At 40.5% G+C, this 21,312-nt stretch overlaps 1 long non-coding RNA gene across 1 annotated transcript; it reads right to left on the reverse strand.

Moving 5' to 3' along the window:
• Positions 1-12,762, reverse strand: LOC137165284 (uncharacterized). Its single transcript, XR_010923315.1, has 3 exons — positions 12,722-12,762; positions 9,418-9,546; positions 1-93 (listed from the first exon to the last, which is right to left on the reverse strand). It is a non-coding gene; the product is annotated as an uncharacterized lncRNA (long non-coding RNA).
• Between the last annotated feature and the right edge of the window lie 8,550 nt (positions 12,763-21,312).

Here is a 21,312-nt window from a genome sequence, read left to right on the forward strand (position 1 = left end):
TATGCTTAGTCATGCTCAGTGTGCCAAGGCAGGGGGCATCAGACACCTGGTACAGTCAGTCAGTCTCCATCACCCACCATCCTAGAGTTATCCCTAAAAGCAAAAAGAAATTTGCTAATCAGAGATTATGCCTTGCTGAAAGAGGCATAAGAGTCTAATGACCTCATCTGGCATTTCTTACTTGTCAGCTTCTAGAAGCTTTCTCTGAAGGGAAAATATCATGCTGGAGTCTAGAACTGGTCATTTTTAATTAGAACAGAAGTTAACCTGACTAACAGACCATGGATTGAGACAAAGTCTCCTAAAGCAAGAACCTTCTGAGGTCACTGAAGTATTATGCATGAACAGTGTCAACCATGGTCCATCAGGCCTGGATGTCACTATTTTTTAAAAAAACAGACAAAACCCCCACCCTTCCTGGACTCCAGGGGCTAGTTAAAATACAAGATTTTTCAGGGCTCTAAGAGTTTAAAGGAGTAAAATTTGGCTTCTCTCGGTATTTTGCTGTGATTTATAATTTATACAAAGGATGAAGATTCTCCAATCTGCTGCTGTTGCACTACTACTTAACATTTGATAATTTTGTGCATCTTTTGGCTTCTTTACAATAATTTGGGGCCCTTTAAAGATCATTGGGAGGCAAATGCCCCCTTTGCCCCTCCACCCAATAATGCTGGCCCTGCTAGTGGGATTTGCAAAAGGGTCGAGGCACGTCCCATTTAAACCAGTGGGAATCAGTTTAGCTCTTGACTTCGGTGGAGCTATAGTAATTGAGAATGTAACTCAAGTATTTTAAGGCCAGATTTTTAAAGGTGCTTAAAGATGCAGATATCTGCTCAGTAGGGTTTTTGAGATTTTCAGACGTTAGGCATATATCTGCATCTTTAGGTACCTAAATACCTTTCCACAGATGGCCCTTTGTGCAGATTCTCTTATTAACATAGCCTTCAACTAGCTTGCTATGTCTATGACCTAGCCTCTGTTACAAAGTCAGTCACTGACCATTCAGTTCATTCAACTCCACATTATAAATACTGCCACCACAATGCCTTTCCTACAATCTGGACAAATACATAGGATCGTTCCCAGGACTGGTGGCTATGATTTTTCATGGATCATATTGCAGTTGGTGCCTTGGGAAGATGACAGCTCCTAGAACAATCTTGCAAGGTACCAGTGAAGCTATTAATGATGGGCCAAGGTCAATATATCTCAACCTGCACAGCCTCATCCCACATCTCCATCTGGCCCATAATGACTTGAGGGTCTATTTTCCTCTCCATATAGATACATCATTCTCATTAACATTGCTTGGAATGTGTGTGTAAAATACAACTCTCCTCACCAGGGACTAGAATTTTTTTCCATTTTCTTGACAAAATAAAACAAATCTACGTAGATAAAATCATAATTTTAAATGTCCTATTTAAAAACAGCATCCTTTAGAAAAGACCTCTAAAAACCCTATTTATTGTAATGCACTGTCTCATCTATACTGTATTTTCATACAATAGGAATCACCGGAGTTCTACAATGAGCCACTTCTATGTGGAGTCTAAGGGGGCCCATATAAGAGTAAATATGCATGTGGTTCTAGGTTTTTCCAGGCTCACACACTTATTTTATATACCCATTGCCTGCCCTTGCTTTTGTTGGTTACGTATTGCTATGTCAACAACTCCACTGAGAGAGATAGAATTAGTGAGTGTCGCTGAACTTCAGAACGTATTCTAAACACAAAACTCTGCTGCTAACAGCAAAATGTTAGGTGAAATTCAAGGTAATTTTGTACCTCTGCTGGTTACAGTCTGTAGAGTCCCATATGCCCGGAGGTCCAGTTATCCCAGAGATTAACCACTACTCTGTCCTGCTATGCAATTTGCAGTCATCCCTGGAAAACAAAGGTTAACTGTCCCAAAGATGAGGCTCAAAATAGCCAGGGACAAAGGGCCAAACTGTTCACAGGAGCAAACCCTTCTATCTGGAATCTGCTACAGCTGGAAATTGCCTAATCCTGAGCCAGGTCTTTACAGTTAGGAAGCATGGCCAATGCTTCTCGATAATGAACAGCTCATTTTCCCACATTGGTAAAGTATGTCTTCTCTTTGTTTTTTTTAAATTCCTGGTGCTAAAAAGCATTAAGGTATGTTAATTCTGGGAAATGTTTTTGCTTTCATTTAAACCATGTGCAGCAAGCCCAGATATGGCACTGATGGGTGCCATATAATATATGCAATAAATAATAAACATTTAGATGTAGTAATATGGTGGGAGCTGGTATAACATGAGACAATTTAGGTTCTTGTAAAAATATTAAAATGATCATAAAGCAAACTGGAAAATTGTTAATCAGCAGGAGAGCTGTCTGAATTCATGGTAATTAAAATGGATTTTTCCCCTTTGCAATACAAAGAAATCATGTGAATTTCCTGGCTTGGATCCAGAGTTGTGCTAAAACAGTTTGCATTCTTCTAATTTTCATTTGTGCCTGGATAAGCAACAGTCATATATGACATGCCACCCTGTTAAATAAAGAATAAGGTAAATTTGCATGTGAGCCAAAGTAATATTTAAGTAGCAGAGATCTTCCTCATTCTGCTGATGAGCATAAAATAAAGCTCCATATCACTGATCTCACACTACTGAGGAACTTTAAGGCACTGCATGCTTCTATTCTTTTCTATATTTAACTGCTGTTCTGCTTATGTTGAGAATTAAGATGAAAGCTTTATGGTGATTAGTATTATACCATCAAGATCTGGAATAAGAGTAAGACAGGAAAGGGAGGAATATATATTTTTATCTAATTTTTTCTAGAGAAAAAAATGTATATATTTTACAGGCTTTTATGAGAAAACAATATAAAACTTTTATAGAAAGGAGCAAATTTTATGATGATTTAGCATTGATGCAAAGAAGAGTCATGCTCATTTCAAAGGAACAATACAAAATAAACCCAGTATCTTTTATTAAAGGCTTTCATTTAAATTCCTTTCTTTGAACTTCTCAGATCCAACACTGGGATTCTTCTAGACTATATGGTCTAGTTATTAGAGAAAAGGACTCCTAGGTTCTGTGTTGACTCAGCCACTGACTCACTGTGTCATCTTGGGAAAGAAACAACTTATCTGTGCATGCCTCTTTTTACACTCATCTTTCAAATATACATAATACTCATCTGTAATATCTGAAAAGGGTGTTGAAAGACAAACAGTAAATGTTTGTAAAGCACTTTGAGATCTTTAGGTGAATGCAATGTATAAGTGCGAAGTATTATTTTCTATGAATGAGGATGATATTTGACCTACCTGAATATCTGAATCACATACTGAACTTTTAAGAATCGATTTTAAAACGTGCATTATGAAAAACAATTCTGTTCACTACTTAAACAAGGGGCTGTAGTTATCCACAGAGCAAAGGAGGCAATAAGTGTTGTTAGATTACTTATTTTTCAGTTTTTTCCAGTGAGTTTCTAGAATTTTTTACTATTCCCAGTTCAAAAAAAGGAATGGTTTAGCCTTATGCAGGATTTGTTTCTCTGGCTTTGGCTAAATGTCAGTTTTAAAATTAGATGAACTATTGTATGGAGCAGTTCTGCAGATGTCGAAGGATTGTTTTAGCATTATTTTGTTTTGCTTAAGTTTCCCAATGACTTCGCTGATGCAAACTATCCATACAATGAAGCTTGTTCCATTAGACCTTGATCTCCATTCTCTTGGCTCTTCCACCCCTCCCCCACAGTGTTTCTTGAACACCACTATTATGTTGACTGACAATCAATACAGCATTGCAAACGTGTTTCCCCGTCAGCAGCGCCCTGCGCGGGGGGATGGTCTGCAGGCCCATGTCCCGCCCTCCCCCATTCCTTCCCCTGTTGGCTACAGCAGCAGCAGATTCTGGGGCCTGTGTCCCGCTCTCCCCATGCGGTGGAGATGGCGGGGGCTGTCTGGCAGCAGGCAGGGCGTGATGGGCTCTGGTCCACGCGGCTTCCTCCTTGTACCCAGTGCAGGGGCAGAGGAGCAGGGAGGATGCCCTCGCTGCCTGCCACAGGGGGAAGGGCAACTCCTCCAAGGAGGGCCTTGTCGGTGCCCCTCCCCAGGCCAGCACCCAGGGACATGGCCCCTTCGACCCCCTAGCTACGCCACTGCCTTAATTTTCTGTACATTGAGTTGCACAGGCTCTTCATCTGCTTATTTCCCCATCTAAATCATTCTGAGGTGTGTTATTATCTTTTTCCACTTTAATGATTACTCCCTGTCAATTTTGCATCATCAGCAAATGGAAAGGCATATCATTGGGGCATAGACGAGAAGCACATTCTATCCCTCCCAGTTTCCTAACTGGACCAGGAATCCAGATGAACATATAGCTAATGCTTTGAGATATTTGCTTTTTCCATAGTCTGCATTATTTTAACACAAGCGGAACTCAAAAATGCTTCCTCAAGAATAAATAAGTTGGGTGGCTCCAAAAAGGACATCCTAGAAGATATCTAATGACATATCTATGAAAAGTAGCAGATTAAATTAGATTGAAATGTTGCCACAGAGTAGTTTAAATTAGGATTTGTATGTCATCTATGGTCATTTTAGGAACTGTAATATTACATGTACAAAACTCAGTCTCTAGCTCTTATAAGTGTGTGCATGAAGGCAAAATATATAATGAACCAGCACAGCAAATTGCAGTTCACTATCTCTAATAATGATCCTGTATTAATTAACTGGCAGTGATAACATATGTACACTGTAGATTCAGATTCTGAATGTGATCCTAATACACACCCAGACTGGAAAGTAACGTGTCCTCAACAAGAGGAAGAAACCACAAAATCTTTTTTTTTTTTTTTTGGCCACTGGCAAAATATCAGGCAATTGGCTTGAGCTGCACAATTCAGATCCAGTTTTCAATCACCCAAAAGGTTTAGGTGCATTTAAATCCAGGGGTTTGGTTTGGCCCATTGTAAATACAGAGACTATTTGCAAAATTCAGATTTGGTTTCTTAGGAACACAGGAATGATAAGAGCAGAACAGTTGGCCCAACTCTATCATAAGAGATCTGGGATAAAATTTTCAGACTGCCTAAAAGCCAGATTTTTCAAAGGTATTTAGGTACCTTAAGAACCAAAATAGGAGCCTCGTGGGTTTTAGAAACATGCCTAAGCAGACTGGGCACCAAACTCCCATTGATTTCAATAGGGAAATAGGCACGAAATCTGCCTTGGCACTTCTGAAATTCAGAGTAAGCACCTATCTGCATTTTTAGATGCCTAAATGCCTATGAAAAATCTGGCTTTTAGGCACTTTTGAAGATTTTACCCCAACCTAATATCCAGTTTCTAACAATGTCCATTAAATAATTGCTTCAGGGGTAGGTGCACGAAACCTAGTAATGAATAATTAAGGAATAAGGGAATTTTCTTCCTAACCTCTGTTTAGCTGCAAGTTTATGCCCTGAAGCATGAAGGTTTACATCCACTTTGTCATCTGATCTGATCTAACTGTGAATGGTTTCATTATCCATATAAATGTCTAATTGTTCGGATTCCTATTGAGATTTTGACATGAATTGTTTTATGACAGTGTGTGACCCCTGAAAATGTATGTGTTGTGTAAAAAAGTGTTCCCTTTTTCAACTTTAAATTTGTTGACTTTCAATGTCATGTTAAATATTTCAGATGGAGATTGTTCAGTGTATCTGTTTTACAGAAATAAACAATGTGGGTTTTTAAAAGAAAATACATCAGTCTTTAGCACTATGATGTAGAACAGATGTTACTATAGAGACTAAAACCCTAAGTCAAAAATCATAGCAATGAGGCTATCAAATATTCAAGTTATAGAGAGATTTCTCCTGAATTGTTTTCCATTTAACTACTTAACCTATAGAGCCCAATCCTGAGTTAATATTGGACTCTGATCTATCATGACTATCTACTGGGAGAGAAGAATGCTCAGAACTGGAACTGGTTGACAAAAAATGCCTTTTTTGTTTAATTGAGTTGTTTTGCAAAAAAAATGTGGCTTTAGATGAAATTATCATCAAAATGCTTAGCTTCATTTTTTCCTAATGTTGAAATGCCCCATTTCAACATTTCCGGGTTAAAATAGTTTGTTTTGGGGTTTTTTTGTTTTGTTTTGAAATTGCTTTTTAAAGTGAATTTTTTATTTAAAACATTTTTAATTGTAGAAGAGGTCAAAATCAAAAAACTAAGTATTTCAGTTTCATTGAAACAAAACATTTTTGTTGACCCAAAATGGATTTACTTTTTTTATTTTCATTTCCTGGGAATTTTCAAATTTTTTATTTTTGTTTCAAAATGGAAAAAATTAAAAAAAAAACAAAAACAAAAAAAAACAGAATTCTGCATGAAATGAAAGTAAGTTTCTCACAGCTCTACTCAGCAGCTTGCAGGATGGGGCACAAATTCTTTACTTTTAAAAAATATAAAGAAAAGTTCTTAAAATAAAGGACATAAAAACTTTAATGTAGTTTTCTAAACAAAGCCACATCAGGCCTCAGCCTACAGAACCAGATGCATTGTTCAACTGCCAAGTTTTTAAATCTTTGGCAAAGCAAGACAACTCTTTTTCCATTAAAACCAATAATATTTGGCAAACCTTTCAGTGACAAACCTTTCCTTAACTTATTGCAGTCACAAATTTTACAGAGGATTAGAATGTTCCTGTTCATTTTAATCCTAAAATAATTAATTTAGGGCAAAGGTAAAATTGCAGGGGAAGTTTTCATTTTAGAAATTGAGAATAACTCACTGTTATGAGTGAATACAGTTAATGGCTTTCTATTTAGAAAGCCAATGGTATGTAAATTCAATAGTATTTGTAAAGCCGCATTAGGACTCTGTCAAATATGTACTGTTATATAACTGTCTCAAGCGAATATAATGTTTTCATCAACAATGTATCATTTACTCTTTAGATGTGGATATATGCTATATAATGAGCTCCTGGGAACAGTGATTGGGTCAAATTTATCCTTGACATCAACCCAGGGCCCCTGGTGTTCCCTCAGTGGTGTTCCCAGGACCAAACATATTCTCAGTGTCCAATAAATTGAGTGATAAGTAGATAAAATAATTCACTTTGACAAAATCCATTAGAAGCCAGAACCACTTCTTAGAATTTAGGTCTTTCCATAATTTTAGCTAGAATATTGTTTCCTCTGTTACATAAAGAAAGAAAATAGCTCTCCATGCAGAAGATTCTCTTTCTTCTTTGGATTTCCTTTGGATTGCCAGTTCTCTAGAGTCACAGGCCCAGAATCTCTGGTCCAGCTTTGTGGATTCAGTACAGGACCAGAAAAGTGGAGGAAAAGGTTTTGTGTCATCTGTGCAGCTTCCTGATCCTTGAGCTCATCAGGGGCCAATTCAGCCCCAACACTACAGAACAAACTCAGCCTACCTTAAAATACACCTAGCAACTGTGCTAGAGCAGAAACAGTCCAACCATGCCCCTTTGTTTGCTCCCTACTTCAAAAGCATGAAAGGAGATTGCATCGAGCTGCTATATACCACCCATGCAGTCTTCTTACCCAAAAAGAATCCCCATGTGATTAAGAAACTCTTTAACATTGTAGTGGGTTCTGCATAAATCAACTCCTTATTCTATCTCCATAATGCAATGCACAACTTTGCAGGTGATTCTTCAAACACTAACCAGGGATGGAGCTTGCCCTGGACCTTTACATTCAGCCTTCATGTTTTAGTCCTTTGCTACAAGTTTGGGGTCCCTGCTATACATTTATTCTTTGAGAGAAATGGGTAACCAGTTTCCACCCTCTAGCTGCTTTGTGTTGTAGATTGCAGGGTATAATCAGCGCATTAATACTCAATATACAGCTCCCATGACACTTGCAGACTCGAATCCGATGTGACAGCAGAAGGGGAACCAGTGAAGGGATTCAAAGAGGTGAGTGATATGGACAAAATAATAGGCAAGGAAGAGAACTTTAGTGACAACGTTTTGTCTAGACTGGGGGCAATATGGGAGGTTGGGAGACCAAACAGGAAATATTGCTGTAGTCAAGATCGGAAATGAGGGCCTGAATGAGAGAGATACTATAATGGAGAAAGAAAAGAATGGATCCTACCAATGTTCTGCAAGAAGAACCTGCAGGATATAGACATGGCCTGGCTGTGTGGCCAAGGGACAGTGAGATTACAAGCATGGCAGAGAGAACGGTGCTCTTGTTAACAGACATAAAGGGACAAGTGGAGCGGGGTTAAGAGCGAAAAGAAGAAATTTGGACTTTTGGACAGTTTAACATTTAAGCTGAGAGGAGAAGTCAGAGTCAGGCTGAGAAGCAGGAATGAATGGCAAGAGAATCCCATTTAAACCATCAAAATAGGACTCATGTGGGTTTGAAGTGATGCCCAAGCCTTGTGCATCAGCATGAGGGGACAAGTAGGCTCATGAGTCATCAGCAGAGTGAGGTCAGGTAAAGCCATGTGAATGGACAAGATTGCATAGAAACAGGGTGTAAATTGAAAAGAGCAAGGGGACAAAGACAGACCTCTAGGCATAGGCAGTGGCGTACTGGGGGGGAGGGGGCCAGATCCCTGGGCACCAGCCTTGGGGGGGGAGGGGGCCGCCGGCTGGGCCCACTTGGGAAAGGGGTGGGACTGGGAGGTGGGGGCGGTCGCCACACTGCTTGAGGCAGCATAGGCCACACACCCCCGGTGGGGGGGTGGGAGCTAATGCCAGCATTGGCCCCCTGGCACCGGAGACCAAAGGTACACACTACTCCCACATGGACCCGGCTGGCGCCCGTCCCCAGGGGCTTAAAAGGCAGGTGTAGAGGGCAGGACTTGGACCCATTCTGTGCACCACCAAAAATTATACAAAATCTGGCACCCACACCTCTAGGGGTGCACCCTCCCACAGGTCAGGAGAAAACCCACTGAAAGAACAGTCAGAGATAAAAAAGGACCTAGGAAACCGCAGTCCCACAAAAGCCCAGTTAGGAGTCAAGAAGATGATCTCTTTCACCACCACTTTTTTTTTCTTTTTACTCTATTCATGCAAAATAAACTCAGGATAAAATTGCAGAGATTTGTAATGCTTTGATGTAAATTTCCTCACACAGTTTTTTAATCCATAGTTTGCAGGTAGGTTTTTGGGTGTGGGTTGGTATGTTTGGTTTAATGCTACCCTGCACAGCAAACCACAACAAACAAAACAGGCCTAGCAATTTTTGTAGGAAGGGGTTTCATGGGATTTATGAAGATAATCACACTGTTAAATCATACCTTACATTCTAGCTCTGACTATTTTGTCATGTCAGAATAATGACCCAATGGAACCTTAAATCCAGATGCATGATTGTGGTTTTTTTAACCCCTTGCTACAGGTTCCCAGCCTAGAGCAAGCCCCATGTGCATAGAAGTGACTCACCAGATAGCACTCGCTGGTGGCTAGGTGCAGGGCTGCTGTGCCTTCCCCTGGGTCATCACCTCCTGTTGGTCACCTCTGTCTGGGTCTCACATTCTTCGTTCACAAAGCAGTAGTTCCCAGGGCTTCTCTCTGGATCCCCAAATAGAACTTCAGCACTACAGACAACACTAAACCCTACCAGACCATCTTTCACCCCTCTCTGGCCTAGCATCTCTCATTCCTCTTGGGCCTCTCTTCAGCTCCCTGTTCCTCTTGGGGAACCGTGGGCCCAGGACTACTTCCCAGGGGTCACCACAAGTCAGTTCTACCCCTGTGGCTCAGCTCTCTAGCCCCCAATCAGTTCAACTTTTCTCCTCCATAGCCAGCCCCTAACTAGTGGGCTTAGCAAAGCAGGACTAATTAAACTAGATTGGCCTTGTTACACCCACATAACTTGCCCAGGCCTGCTATTTAGCAGCAAGGCTGCTTGCTGTGACAAAGGGCTCCTGGACTTAGTAGCAAACACAGATTACCCACTTCAGAGGCTAATGGAGATCTGACTGGTCACCCAGTGGATGTTCATAGAGTTTAGGGCCAGAAGGGACCATCATGATCATCTAGTCTGCATAACACAGGCCATAGGATTTCACCAAGTGATTCCTGCATCAAACCCATAACTTCTGGTCAGCTAAAGCATATCTTTTAGAAGACATCCAATCTTTATTTAAAGACTTCAAATAATGGAGAATCCATCATACCCCTAGGTAAGTTGTTCAAATGGTTAATTACTCTCACTGCTAAAAATTTGCACTTCATTTCTAATATGTCTAACTTTAGCTTCTAGCCATTGGATCTTGTTATATTTTGACAGCTAAATTATAGAGCTCTCTACTATCAGAAACCTGTCCATTTGTAGGTGCTCACAGCTGGTGATCAAGTCACCTTTTAGCCTTCTCTTGGATAAACTAAATAGATTAATTGCTTTAGTCTCTCAGTGAAAGCAGGTATCATGGTTACAAGCGTGAAATGTACCTTACATGCCTTAGTCCCTCTTGACCTGGCTTCTTGCACCTCACTTTAGGTGGAACCATGCAGTCCAACCACTCTTAGATGGGATCCCTGGGCTACAGGTGCCGTTTCCCAACCATGTTAAATATGACAGGCCCAACTGCATTTGATACCTGGACACTCTTTCACCCTGGGAACCTGTGACCAGTGAGTTGGATAAAGTGAATCAAAAATAACATCTTCCAAACAAAGCATTATTTATTCATTCGCCCAAAGGTACAATGAACATATAGCAAGGGGCAATAATCTCTTGCTTATACCTTAATCTTTCCTTGCCAGCTTTTGTAAATTTCCCTCATCCCCATTAATCCCCATCTCTGGCTGGGAGAAACAAACTGCCTTGCTCTCAGCAGGCTCTCTCTGTCTCTGTGTAATTCCTTGCCAGCCTGTCAGCACTCGCTGACACTCCTTAGGCAGACATTCATCACTCACTCAACTCCCACTCTTCTCTAGGTACCAGGGTCCGCTAACGTTCTACACCTCCCTCTTCCCTGCCCTGGCACAACCAGCTCTGTCACCAGCACTGGCCCAAGGAGTTGCCTCTTCACCTCAATAAACCTGGCCATTGTGTTTGAGTGTTTGCTGGAATGCTCCTTATCTAGGCTATTGTTTTACCTTTCCTGCTTGCTCTAACAACCCCTTTTGATCTCACTCCATAGCAAGTAACCCATCATAAACAAACACACAGAGGCATGCACTATATTCGTTTAAAAACAAAATACAGATATTTCCCAGTTCATCACAACAGGTTTTTCAGATCTCAGATAATTCCTGTGGCTCTTTTCTGAGCCCTTTCCAATTTGTTACATATTTTTTTTAAAGTATGGACACCAAAACCGGACATAGCATTCCAGTAATGGTATCTCACTAAGGCCTTAAGCACCTCCTTACTTCTACTTGATATTCCCCTGCTTATACATCTAAGGATTTTGTGTTTCATCTCTTAGCTATTGTATTGCATTGGAGTTTATGTTCAGCTGGTTCCATCATGATCTGTCAGTTCCATTTACAGGCATTAATTTCTAAAACACAGTCTCGCAGCCTGTAAATGTGACATACACTCTTTGTTTCTAGATGTATGACCTTGCATTTGATCATATTAAAAATGCATGTTTTTCAGGTGAGCCTATTTTACCAAGAGATCCAGATCTCTCTGTAGGACTGACCTGTCCTTATCATAATTTACCACTTCACCAATTCTTGTGTCATCTGCAAACTTTACCAATGATGATTTTACATTTTTTCCAGATCATTGCTAAAGATAATGAATAGCATTGGGCTAGGGACGGATCCTTTGGGGTACCACTAGAAACCCTCCATTGAATGATGATCCCCCATTTGAAATTACTTTTTGAGATCAATCAGTTAGCTAGTTTTAAATCTATTTTATATGTGCTATATTGATTTTGTATAATGCTAATTTTTAATCAGAATGTCATGAAGTACGAAGTTAAATGCATTACACAAATCTGTTATGTCAACTGAGTTACATTTGTCAACTGAACTTGTAATTTCAACCCAGAAAATGATATTGAGTTTGTTTGATGAGACCTATTTTCCTTACTCCCATGCTGACTGGCATTAATTATGCTACTATCCTTTAATTCTTTATAGATATCAACTTCAATTTTTGGGACTTGATGGATAATTACTATTAACATGCCTTTTGCCAGCAACCTTAATTCTGGGATTTCCTAACTTTTGAGTGCTTGACTTTAATGTTCTTTTAACATAGTTTTTTATATGTAATTATACATACACGCAGAACCATTGTAACTGAGGTAAGCAGTTTGGTATATTTCATAAAAGGACTGGACATTAATTTCACTAAAATAGTGCCTGCAGAGACACTAGCTAAGATAAAAATCACAAAGCTAAATATCTTTCAGGACTGATCTCCAGCTGAGGTCTGGAAGAAACCTCCTTCCTTGGTACAGTATGGCACAGTGAGGTGAATTATGTGGATTACAGGAATTCCATTTTCCTTTGACATATCCTGTTTTAGCTATTTTAGGAGACAAGATACCAAACAGATTAGCTTGGCTATGCTGTGTTGCACTGTGACAATTCTATTTTCTTATGCTCACCAAATCAGAACCATTTAGTTCTTAATAAACTTAATAAACTGCAGAAAACTTTTAAACTGTTTTGTTATTGTTTATTTAAAATGCTGTTCCCTCAAATGACAGCAGTTTTATAGTCATCCTTTATGTATCCAGCCTCATTACATCTGTAATGATCCCAATAATTAACTTACAGTTAAATTCAGTGGAAATAGGTAGCTGTGCTGGAACTTGCTCTTGGTAATCTTCCACTTGAATACTGCATAACTCAGCATTATTAAATGCTGGCCTGCTAGCAATTAATCTGCTAGTTCACTCTCACCCCCAAATCACCTGGGATTGCTATGTTTATAAAATCACCTACACATATTTGAAGAAGTTGTAGCCAGGGTTAAAAGAATTTATTATCATGAAATTGGGTAGACAGGTGAGGAGGGGAGGCAAAACAGATCTAATTGAATTGGCCTCTTGTTAGCCAATGTATCAGTTCACTAATTACTTAAGAATTCATAGCAGGCTGTGTGTTGGGTACTGCTTTCACCATGAGTCAGAGACCTGTGCCTCAATCATGATTGTGTAACTAGTCTATATAAAGCTGTGTGACTGCAAGATGAGCTCACTGTAGACAAAGCTAAGTAAGCTTCATGTGCTAATAAGCTGCATTTTAACTCCCACTGCAGGGGTTGTAATTAGTGTGTTGTTGAAAACCAGATAACACAGAAATTGTCAGATTATCTCAGTGGTAAAGGGAAGGTCCAATTTAGGCTCCAAATGATGTGTCTCATGAAACTGGCAAGGAGATCCCATGTATTACATATGCCTTCTTTCTGTCTTTTTTAATTTCAAGGTATGGTAAAGATGGATTGTGGTGCCTGATTTTTTTTAATTTTATTTTCCTTTCAAGAAATCCACATTTCAAGCAACAAATACAATGAAGCAACTTTAGAATGATTTGCCTATATATTTCATTATGTTCTTAATTCAAGACAATACATTGTGATTTACCAAAGCAGAGCTATTTATACAGCAACAGTGGTGGCTGAACTTTCAAATATGAGTAGAAAGGTGCACCAATAAAAGCTATAGGTGCACATATATGGGTAGTTAGTTGCACAAGTTCAATGAGCATGAGTGTATTTTTGTAGACACCTTCATACCCAGGCTTCTAGGCCAAATTTTCAGTAGTTTCCATCCTCAAAACGTGTGTAGTACCAGTAATCCTACAAATACATGCTGAACTTGGCCCCTGGCTTCTAATTTTCTGCAGCTTCTAATGTCCCACACCTCTAGATGAGCAATGTATTAGGAAAACATTTGTAGCTCATTATCATTGTTTCCTTTATCAGAAGAACAGATTTACACTTGGCTAATAAGGTTTTACAATAGCTCCACGATCTCCCCATAGTTTGCAACTAACTTCAAGCCAGTGTGCCTTCCTGGAACATGTCGGAGGAGATATAATAAAAATGAAATCCTCCTCGTCCACCACTAAAATTCATTTTTTATGCATCCATTTTTCGATGCTAGTAGGTAGGAATACTTTTAAGAGCAGAACTGTATTACATAAAAGCACTCCGCGAGCTATTGTTTATGTAGAAATCTGTTTTGATTATTATTATTTATTTATTTTTAGCATACTGGGGGAAGCTGCAGCACAAAGCCATGTTCCATTGATAGTTGCAGCGTGACTGAGGGTGGGGGGGACATTGCATAAGCTGATAAGAAAGGGTTGTAAATAATAAAGGAATGACATGCTCATGCTGTATGCCAGTCTGCCAACAAGTCAAGAGGAAAGATCAGGACTTCACCATCTTTCAGGTCTTTACCTCGCCCCCATCTTTTGCCTTGTGATGCTCGTCTGTAACTGCATCCTCTTCAGCATTAGCTGTAGATAACATTCCCTTGGGCAGAGAGAAGGAGTGAACTTTTAAAGGTCAGCGGACCGAGCTGGCTTTTTCAGGGGTGGCTGAAAGGCAGTGTTGACAGCTGTTCAATGATGCTCCTGGCCTCTGGATGTTTTCCTTTGACATCAGAATTGCATGCAGGGTGGAACATTGCTTTGGGGTGGAACTGTCTGGGCCACAGGAGTCAGCTGAAGGATATTGGCTCTGGCTGTTCACAGTCCCAGTGTATCCTCATCTGTGAAGAGAGAGGTGGCTGTTTCAGAAGGGCTGGACATGCTGGGTCACATGTGATGGCAGCATGAGGAGGCTTGTAAGGTTGTAAAATAGCTGGTGGGGGTAAAGCACCCTGTGGAGGTGGACAAGAAGTGAACACTGCCCTTCTTTTGTGATATCTCTAGAGTAAGGACCTAGCTGCAGCACCTCTTTTGCCTTGACAGCTCCAATGTCTAGGTGGACAAGACTGCCTGATGTATTGACATTAACCAGCAGACCCTCCAGCAGGTGGGGGCTAAGGGGGCAATTGCCCAGGGGCCCGGTGATTTTTAAAACAGCCTGGGCCATGGGTAGCAGGGGAAGCTTCCCCTCGAGGAGGATAGCTCCCCGCCCTGGCCACACTCCGTCCCCGCTCTGTCCCAGGGCCCACCCCTCCCCCATTTGGCCCACTTGCTGCCACTTTCCTCCCCCCTCCTCTTGTCCACACACCCTCCTTCCCTGCTTAACCTCGCCACCATGTCCCTCCTCCACCACTAGTCCACCCTCCCCTCCCGTTGCTATTGTTAGGGCCCCTCCGGGGACATTGACCATTCTACCCTGGGCCCCAGAATTGCTGTCAGCGGGCCTGCTAGCTGGGAATCTAGTGTGGTGTCTTGGGATGCTGGGAGAAGGCGAGGTTATCCGGAGCTTGTCCAAATGGAGACTGGAATCCCTGACAGTATTAATGCTACCACCAAGGCTTTTTGTTTTGTTTTTCTTTAGTCTGCTTAGGTCCCACAATTTGTACTCACCTCAGGCACTTTCTGAAAGTCAAGTCACATTTTTATAAATTTAAAAGGCACAAAACAGTATATGTCTGTGACAAGCCTAACATCAGAACTAACAGGCTGACAGTCTCATGCAGACGCATGACAAGCTTGCATTTTGATTTATTTGAGCTGCATGTGCTGCTGGTTCCAGTTTTCTGCATGAAATGATCCTGATAGCATGCAGACTGCAGTCAGCACAAGAGTAATTTTACCTTAATGTGTATGAAAGATTATTCCATAAGAGTGTGTGGCTTCTTTTTGAATACATATATAGATATAATTTATAGGTACAGAAAATAGTTCCGTTTTGTCATGTCATCATGTTCTTGTGTTAACTCAGTGACTGGATGAAGTTAGCAATGAATTGTAGGGGGTATGGATTAGAGGTATGGAAAAGCAAGAAAGATTAATAAAACTGGGACTTTTCAGCTTGGAAAAGAGACGATTAAGGGGGAACATGATAGAGGTCTATAAAATCATAACTGGTGTGGAAAAAGTAAATAAGGAAGGGTTATTTACCCTTTCTCATAACACAAAAACTAGGGGTCACCAAATAAAATTAATAGGCAGCAGGTTTAAAACAAACAAAAGGAAGTATTTCTTCACACAATGCACAGTCAACCTGTGGAACTCTTTGCCAGAGGATGTTGTGAAGGCCAAGACAATAACAGGGCTCAAAAAAGAACAAGATAAGTTCATGGAGGATAGATCCATCAATGGCTATTAGCCAGGAGAGGCAAGAATTGCTGTTTGCCAGAGTCTGGGAATGGCCGATAGACGGGATGGATCACTTGATGATTACCTGTTCTATTCATTCATTCTGAAGCCCCTGGCATTAGCCACTTTCAGAAAACAGGACACTGGGCTAGACGGACCATTGTTCTGACCCAGTATGGCTTTTCTTATGTTCTTATAGCTGTGTTAGATTTGCCCATCAGTTTTCACAGAGTTTGTGAATCTAAAGCCACAAACACACACACACATTCCCCAGTGCTGGTATGGAGCTAAGAAATGCACGCACACACTCACACACACATGTACACACACATCCACCTGTACTTGTATAGAGCTAAGTGCTTTTTTCCTTCATTGTTAAAGACCCACTGACACATTCAGGCAAACTTCCAAACAGATTTTTACCAAAACCTCAATACAAGCCACACATTTTTGTGTGTTTCTGTTCCTAACATTGATGACTAGAGATTTGTATGGATACAAACTTTGTATCCGCATCCGAGCCACAATCTGCAGAAATGATCCACAGATTTGCAGGGCTGTCTTGATGATTATCAAAGGATTTGTGCCCTTTGTAAACTGTTTTGATACCTCTCAATATGAATCACTATATAAGTGAAAAGTACTACTAGTAGTCATATTTATTATTTGTATTGCAGTATAGCACCAGTCATGGACCAGGATCCCATTGTGCTAGGCACTGTACATTTATTATTTATGTATTTATTATTATTATTTATTATCATCTCACCCTCCTATCCAATTCATGCCACAATACAGATTGCTGACTTCCGAAGTGCTGTCTACAATTTAAAATGTTTTTGAAGTTTGCTACTTTGGGTAAAGTCAGTTTCACCCTTTCCCCTGTGCTGTTACTGTCTTAGGCCTCCCTTATGAAACTGATTACAGGTGGGTAGACCAGTGAGCCCACATGGAGTTCCACTGAAGTCGGTGGGCTCAGCACAGCTGCAAAGGTTCACCTACATGGAACCAGTTTTTGGACTAGGGTCTCTATTAGTTTCTTCTGTTAATTGTGTGAGTCTTGGGTATAGCAACAGGGCAGAGAAAAATATGTTTAAAAATAGAAAATGTGAGTGCAAAAACAAAAATTGGAGGGGAGTTATGCCTGAAATGATTAATAACTTTTAAAAGTAACTAGCCAGCTGTGATGTCACTTGTGCTGGATTGTAGCTCTGGGAAATGCAGACTGTTCAAAATCGTGAACATTGTTTGCATTTTGTTTCAGATTATTTCAAGCCTGAAAATTTGGCTTTTATTCATGTTTTTTCATGCTAAACACAAGAGAAAGGGTAAGTTTTCATATGCTATCATTGTGAATCTGCTTTTGCTCAAAAATAGGCCAAATATAATTTGAAATGTGGCCCATTTTAATGCAATTTTTCTCAGCTCATCTTGAAAATGGACCCTTTTTTGAGGAGGAAAAGTACAAAAAATGCAAAATGGAGCAATTTGCTGTCTCACAATGACATTGAGAAACACTCAGATGTCGGGACTTCAGTGGATTTTTTTTTGCACAACTCTGGCTAATGCTAAGTGATTTTCTACACACAACATCTTGCTAATAGGCAATGAGAGGAAAGGAAGAGATACATGACAGTTTAATGAAGTTTTTGTAAAATACTGTCTCTGGTTTTTACAAGTTTGGCTGAACATGTCAGCAGTTCTTTATGGAAATAAAACAGATCTAAAAATACTGTAAAACAAGTATATCGCACTAGTGGTACCATTTTATGCACTACCAGCAATTAAAAAGCAAGCAACAAAAGGACTGTAGCTAATGTCAGCTTAAATGAAGAATGCTGCAGTATCCAATGATGATATATAGACAAAAGTTTTATCATTTTCTATCTTGTTTAAATTTTAACTTACACGTGTAAGTAAAATTGCTGACATTATCTATGAAGAATCCTTTTTTTAAGCTGCAGAATAAAATATCACCGAGACACCAGAATGTCACCAATTCTTCCTTAGCCACAAACCTGCTTTATCTCACAAAAAGCAGCAGGCTTACCACACTTCTCAGGAAAGATTTAATAGCAGAGACAGTGCTGCAGTGAAGTCTGACATTACTAGAGTTTCATCTGTATCCATCTGTTATCTTTTGTCTTAAACTCACTTATATTTATAAACTCGTCAGTGCAGGAACCATCTTTTTGTTCTGTATTTGTACAACATGTAGCACAGTGGGGTTCTGGTACATGACTGGGGTTACTAGACATTCTAGTAATACAAATAAATAATAATAATTAGTAATATTTTGTATCAAGTACACTACAGTATGTTTGCTGCAGTACATATGTCAAAATGAATGACAAATATTTTTTGTCTTGCAACCTCCTTGATATTTTTTCAACCACTTTTGTTTGCATACTGTCCTAGGCTCCAGTCCTACACAGATTTATGTACGTACTTAGCTTGATGCATTTTAAACTCAATGACAGTATGCATGTACGTGCAGTTAAGCACATGCATGTTTCCCAGGTCAGGTCTAAGGCCTGGTCTACATTGACCAGCAAATTCAGCCAAAGGCCATGGGAGTTACGCAAGCTAAGTAGAGTAGCTTGTGTAACTCCTGTCCACTTCGTAATGTCCGTTTTGTGCGCTGTCTCCACTATGCTGCACCGACGGGAAATGCGTACCCAGCAATGCAGCACTACACTTTTTTTTTTGGAGATGGTTTTATTAGATCGACTTCCAGATTGGTTGAGCGTGTTTTCCCTTTCACTCAATCGAACCGGAAAAATTGATCTGACGGCAGCAAATTTGCCACTGTCAGTGTAGATGTAGCTATAGATTGTATAGTTATTGTCCATGCTAGCGCAGTTCTGTGGGTTAAAAAAATGACTTCAGTCTACTGGGCTACTGATTTGAATTCTTCCCACAACACTAAGGGCCAGATTTTTACAAGTATTTAGACCCCTAAAGATGCGGATAGGCACCAGAGGCACATTTGAAAATCCTACCAGGTGCCTAACTCCCAGGGGAAATAATGGCTCTTGACAATCCCACTAGACGCCTGTCTGCATCTTTAGAATAATAGAAATGTAGGGCCGGAAGGGACCTCAAAAAGTCATCAAATCCAGCCCCCTGAGCCAAGCCAGGGCCAAATAAACCTAGACCATCCCTGGCAGGTGTTTGTCTAACCTGTTCTTTAAACCCTCCAATGATGGGGATTCCACAACCTCCCTTGGAAGCCTAGTCCAGAGCTTAACTATAGAAACTATGTTTAGGTACTGAAATACCTTTAAAAATCTCGGTCAACGTGAACAAAAGACTGATACATGTTTTAAAAACTGCTTTGTGAAACTTAAAAAAAAAAGTTACTCAACTAATTCCAAAGTTAGGCTCTGCCGATGTGAATCTTTTTGCATCATGTATCTGATAACATAAAATATTTGTAAAGAGTTCAGCACATATCAAGTTTCAAACTAGTCTAAGTGCCTTTAAAGAGGTACTCCTTGTAAATACGTGTCCTATATTCAGTCTCTTGTTGCTTTGGCAATTTGACTGTAGCACACTCACTTTGAAAGGCTAACATGAACAGCAATTTGTCTTACAGTAGAATGCTATTGAAACAGCTTTGAATAGAATCTTCAAACTCTAGAAATCTTTTTTCAGAGAACATGACATATCTGAATTACAGGATAAAAGCAACTTTGCAGCTGATAGGATCTATGTTTCTCTGACCTTCTCTGTCTCCAGATACAGTAACATAAAAAACCATCTGAATCATAATGGAAAGAGAAGTCTGTTTCCTATATGTACCTGTGCCTCTTATCCATGCAAAAGATGGTAAAGAGTTAATGTTCCATATCCATGTCTGTGCACATTCTCCATTAACAATGCTTTTTATAGCATCTGTCTTCCAAGATCTCAAAGTAATTTGAAAACATTAATTAGTTAAGCCTTACAAGTTACCGAGGTTGGTAAGTATTATTACACAGATGATTAAACTGAGACAAGGAGCAGTCAAGTGATTCACTCAAAACTATACAGTAAGTCTGTGGCAGAACATACAGTAAAATAGTCCTGTCTTCTGCTCTAACCACTAGACCAAACTCACTCCATCACCAACATTGTTGGTTTGACCTCTCCTCCTTCTACACTGATTTTTACTGTTTCTGTGCCAATTTCATTATTATTACGAGAGCGATGCCCCATGATACTAGGTGCTGTTTATGCACAATGTAAGAGAACATCCCTGCTCTGAAGAGCTTATAATCTAAATGAACAAGACAAATGGTGGGGAAAAGAATCAGAGATCACATACAAGCCTGGGAGAAATGATATGGGATTCCAGTGAAACTGAGCAAATGTGGGGAATAAATAAAAAATGTAAGTCTGTCCGGCAGCAAGGGCTACAATCTGCCTAAGTCCTGGTGCCAGTGCCTGGCTCCTGCCTAAGTCCCAGCAAGAATCTCCAAGAAGGTATTCCCCCAGGCTAGGGGGGCCCAGGGTGTAGGCATGCTCAGGGTGCTCTTTAGAATAGGCCTACAGGATCAAGCCCTGCACAAAATACCGCTGGAGAGAGAACGACTGTCTAACCCAGTGAGAGTGTGAGACCGACTGTCTAGCCCAGTAGGGGCACTCCCCTGGGATGTGGGAGACTAAGGTTCCAGTCCCTGCTCCAATGAATATGGATGTATTTTATACAAAGTAACCCAAGGATTTAGGATACACCCCAGGAAGGTGGGAAACCTGGGTTCAAGTTCCTGCTCTTCATGGGCAGAAGGGGGGGCATGAACCTGGATCACCCACATCCTGGATGAGTGCTCTATCCATTCGAGGATAGTGGGTACACGGGGGCACCACCTTCTTGTCTTTTTTGCAAGAAAGGAAGGACCTGGCTTGGGTGCCTACCTCCAGGAGAGGGGTCATCCTTTCAACCCGGAGTTAGGTGATTCCTGGGAGGGGTGGGGCTTAGGTCACACCTCTCTCCTTGACATTTCCTATTGGCTAGCTTTGGTGGCTCCTTGTGCAGCATGCTGGCTTTTATGTATCCCATTCTTAGACACCAAACTCTCCCTGTGCATTGTATAGGGACCCTGAGCACCTGACTCAAGGCTATGGATTGCACTAGGTGGAAAGGCACTTCAAGTTAGG

Source organism: Emydura macquarii, unplaced genomic scaffold (assembly GCF_026122565.2).
Source record: "Emydura macquarii macquarii isolate MOO-44397 ecotype Brisbane River unplaced genomic scaffold, CSIRO-AGI_Emac_v2 contig_2768, whole genome shotgun sequence".
NCBI lineage: Eukaryota > Metazoa > Chordata > Testudines > Chelidae > Emydura > Emydura macquarii.